This window comes from Sparus aurata, chromosome 1 (genome assembly GCF_900880675.1).
Source record: "Sparus aurata chromosome 1, fSpaAur1.1, whole genome shotgun sequence".
Lineage (NCBI taxonomy): Eukaryota > Metazoa > Chordata > Actinopteri > Spariformes > Sparidae > Sparus > Sparus aurata.
Window position 1 is genome coordinate 41,025,435 of NC_044187.1, and position 4,624 is coordinate 41,030,058.

Sequence of the window (4,624 nt, forward strand, 5' to 3'; positions counted from 1 at the left end):
TACCCGTAACTTTAACCCAATCCCATATAATGCGGAGTATGGGACACAAATTGCACATGGACCAAAATGAAAAGCTGGTTATGTCTGGAGTGACTCACGTGATTGCTGTAGATGGCTATAGCAAGAAAATTGTTGCAAATGTAACTATGCCAGTAAAAAAACAACCTAGCCATCTACAAAGAAGTGTACAGGTCAGTGCTGTATGTTCTGTTTGAAAGAAAATATTTAAATCAATTGTAATAATACCAATAATAAAGTGTTTCATACTTGTTCATGTAGACCTGCAGTAACACATTATGGAATGTGGGATCAACTTCGTGTGGATCATGGAAAAGAGTTTTACCTGTACCTGCCTGTACATGCAAGAGAGGCTGTCAGAATATAGACACAACCAGCAAAGACAGCCATACCTCAAAACTCAGTCAACAAGGGTAATGTTAACCATCTGCAAGCCATCCACCTACATCACACCAGTGGTGAAAAGTAACCAAGTATATTTACTCAGGTCAAGGAAGGAAGGAAGGAAGGACAGAGGAAGGAAGGAGGAAAGAGGGACAGAAGGGAGGAAAGAAGGAGGATAGAGGGAGGACAGAAGGAAGGAAGGAAGGAAAGAAGGAACAGTCAATTGAGTATATCCATTTTCTGCCATCTTATACTTCTATTCCACTATATAATGAGTAATAACAATTTAATAATGTCATAATATATTATATCAGTCATATTTAGTTTTTTTTGGTGCATTATCGGTCATGATTAGGTTGTTTTTTTGTGCGTACCACCGGGCCAGAAAAAAATTCTAGGGGAAACACTAACTTTCCTCTAGTTCACTATGTTACTATGCTAACAGACCTCTTCCCCCCCCTATTTTCTTTTTTTTAATTTACAGAATCACACAGTGGAAAGGATGTGGCCAGAAATCATTAATCGAGTGAATTACCCACTAAAGGAGGCCCTGGTACAGCTACAAGATCAGGAAGCAATAAACATGGAGGACAGCCTGACAAGCTCTGCACATCCAGTCTGACCTGCCAGATGTGCCAGACTTGGTATAAACAGATTTGTGCAATCATGGAATGCTCACAGGATCCCAGGTATGTTACATATCCCATACAAGTTATTCACTGTCACAGGTTGTAGAAGCGTTTTACACTTGAACATCACAACATGTTTTTGTCTTATTCAAGGGAAAGGGATACCAAATCGCCTGGCAGGGACTGGAACACCGCGGGATCACAACAGATCTTCTACCAGATGTCATAGCTGCAGCTGACATGTACGACAGCGACATGGGATCATCCCTCACCAGAATATCTTCACTCGAAAGTGACCCCTTTCTGTCTGAGGCAGACAAAGTGAGAGCAGAGCAGCTCTTTGCACAGCATCACCCCGACCTTTCAGTTGTTTTTTACAATGCTGTCTATTACAGCTATGCTCCATTCAAAGAGGCCTTGATCTACCTCATTGATGTAACAAAGAGATGTTCCTTATTTCATGTTTGTTAGCTCTTGTCCAGTCCAAGTCCAAGTCCAACCTTTTTTCATGTCTTAATACATGTCTGGAGGAGATCTTTAAGTTCTGTTTAAGTAGACATAGTGGAACTATGGACTCTGCCATTATGCAATCACTGATATAAGACTACAGGGGAGAAGTATACTCTTGAGCAAAATGTTATTATAAAAATATCAACTGTTTGTTTTTTAACATAAAAAAATCAATGCCATTCCATTTTGTTTATTGTCATTGTGTCCATATTACAAAATGGACAAAATATTTATTTTGCTGAAAAATAAATAAATAGTATACAGAGAGAACATTGATGGAACAGAGACACACACAATGAATCCAGCTTTGGGATACTCTACATGAAAATGAACAACAGCAAATACACTTCAAAGCAGTGTGGTGTTCCATAGAAAAGCCTGTCACAAAAACATCAACATTTTCTAGGTCTTATAAAACCGCTATGAGAACAATGATGCAACATAAAACAACATCTTGCCACATTAGTTCTAGTCGTTATAAAACCCCTATGAGGTGAGAACATGATGCAACAAACATATCAATCCTCAATATCAGAAGCATTTATCAATAACATGATCCACACTGACAAAAGTAGGGTTTGGGATGCAGCATTTACTCTTTGAGTGCCAGCCCTCTAATGACATTTACTACTTTAGAAAGGCCAGTAACCTTGTGAAAGTTGATGGAAAAATCATCCGCTCGGCACTTCAAACACAGTGATGAATTCTGAAGCCACAAAGAACAGCACAGCAACATAACTGAGTCCTTACTTTATAAAATTCCTGATTGTATTTATAAAATATGTAACATAAAATAGTGCAAATATGACGTAATTTGGCTCCTACAGCACTGAGAGATAATCTTACCAAAACATAATAACACAATATGAAGATGCACAAACATCTTTAAAGTCAAAAGTGCTTTGGATGCATACGTTAAAACATTATACAAGTAGAAAAAAGTGAACAATAAAGCACAGCTTAAGCACAACTACATGCTGTACATTATTACTGCCAGAGTATGTTTCCCACTGCAGCCAATGCATCAGAGAGGCCTGTGAATTTTTGTGTGTTGACATCAAATTCATCTGCCCGGCATTTTGGGCAAAGTGCAGAATTTTGCTGCCACTGTTCGATGCAGTTCCTGCAGCCAACAAGGCTATGGCAATACGATGAAAATATGGACTCAACCACTGAACCTGCAAATTTGATTCAGAAAACACGTGTAAAAAATACAGTAATTGCATAAGTGGTTACATTATTTATGGTGTCGGGGGCCATTTTCTTCATGGACATGGGTACATGAGTTGCACGGAAATCTGCCTATAGCAGAAAAAACTGTTTTTTTGTTTACCCTTGCAGACAATAAAGGCAAAGGTATCTTTAACAGCTGCTGCTTCGGCCTCTGTCAGGGACACTGTTGTTCTGCGGTTGGAACTGGCCAACTGTATCAGCTCTCTGATTGTAGTTGACACCTCCTGAAGTCCTTGTGCTGCCAGGACCACTTCTTCAATTGTATCATACACTGCATCGAGGCCATTATCATCTTGCCGACTGAAAAACACGCAGTTATAACCTGCTTGGGCTCAACAAAATCCTAACCAGTAAAAATGCAATCATTGTAACCATTTGTTTAATCCCGTTCCACTTGTTAGTCCTGTTGCCAGTGTTAGTCATACATTTTCAAATCTAGCATTCTAAATGAAATAACTCTACCATTCCATTTGAGGCCATGCTTAGCCTTTTACAGTGACTGATGTCAGGAAGTATAACAAGCCACTGGCAATCCAACTTACGAGATTCTCCGCTTCTTCTGTTGCACAGCTTAGAAGTCAGCCTCTGGTACAGCCATGATTTTTCGAGAATTCTGCTTCCAGTAGAAGGATCCTAAATGAGTAGAAAAAATGTATAATGTATTAATAAGGGCTCATTCTTGAGACTGATGTGATTGCATATTAATTAAGTTTGATCTGAAATGGCTGTAAAAGTTTGACACTGTTTATGGCTGCAGTTTGACTTCATAAATGTCGATGCAGCAATTCAAAGCCAACAATATATTTGATACCTAATTGTGAAGCAACATTAACGTTCTTGCCACTGTCAAAGTAAATCTTCAAGAAAACTGACAAGGTAAATAAAGTTGCTCAAATGGCGCACCTCTTCCAGTCCAAAATTTCTGCACCATTGTGGTCTGTCAGGATGAGTGTTTCGTTGTTTCCTAAGGCCTCATTTACTTTGGCAATCATGGATGGGACACTGGCCTCCTGCTCAGTGAATCTTACAACCACCATTCTGCTGTTCACAAGTTTTCCACTCTGAAATTCACCCAGGCTGACAGTCCTGGAATTCAGAACAACTATATTTAGGGTAATTCATAATGATGAACATACAAGAGTATATATATCATATATCTTCTATTGACGGGGGCATAGAAGTTTAAAAAGAAAATTAGCTTACCTTGTAAAGTATTTCAGGGTTTAGGCCTTGGGTCGCACTGAGGGACTTGATGAGCTAGCAGACCTGGGGAAGTGAAACTGGCTGCTGGAGGAAGGAGTAGGAAGTAGCCCCGAGGCAGCAACATTAACAGTTGCATCCAGCGCAGCATCGGCCCCGTGTACCTCGTAATGGTCCTTGTCCCTGAGATCGAGAAAACTGAAGTAGCCATCTACTCTGGGGAACACTGCCACATTAGTGTCACCAGTAAGGTATAGACTCTGGCTGGTTACCTAAAAACAGTAAAGTTTTCTTAAGTATGCAAAACTTGGTTAATAGAATGTACTGTATCCATTATTCTCCTATAAACATAGGTACAGCACTACAGATAGCAGCCAGTTTATTAGGTTCACCTAGCTAAAATTAGTGTGATCCACACGACAGTCCTGCAACAAATCATGACTAGTTATACTGTAAAAGTTAAAATGTTTAGTTTTTGTTCAAAGATTAGCATTGTTTTAACCGTATTCAATCACTTTGGAAGATGCAGTTTATGGTGATAACGAACTGTACTGCACTATACAGAGAGGTGTTTCTGTCATTGAGCCTAGCCACTGATATAAATGGGGTGGACAAAATAATAGAAACACCTGTCAGTACACAACACAGTT

At 39.4% G+C, this 4,624-nt stretch overlaps 2 long non-coding RNA genes across 2 annotated transcripts; one reads left to right on the top strand and one right to left on the bottom strand.

The window, feature by feature from the left end:
• The first annotated feature begins 298 nt into the window (after nucleotides 1–298).
• On the top strand, nucleotides 299–1,640 carry LOC115591942 (uncharacterized). Its single transcript, XR_003986049.1, has 3 exons — nucleotides 299–431; nucleotides 887–1,091; nucleotides 1,185–1,640. It is a non-coding gene; the product is annotated as an uncharacterized LOC115591942 (long non-coding RNA).
• A 75-nt stretch (nucleotides 1,641–1,715) lies between these two features.
• Nucleotides 1,716–4,327, bottom strand: LOC115589309 (uncharacterized). The gene is made up of 4 exons (XR_003985518.1): nucleotides 3,978–4,327; nucleotides 3,678–3,860; nucleotides 3,317–3,407; nucleotides 1,716–3,074 (listed from the first exon to the last, which is right to left on the bottom strand). It is a non-coding gene; the product is annotated as an uncharacterized LOC115589309 (long non-coding RNA).
• Between the last annotated feature and the right edge of the window lie 297 nt (nucleotides 4,328–4,624).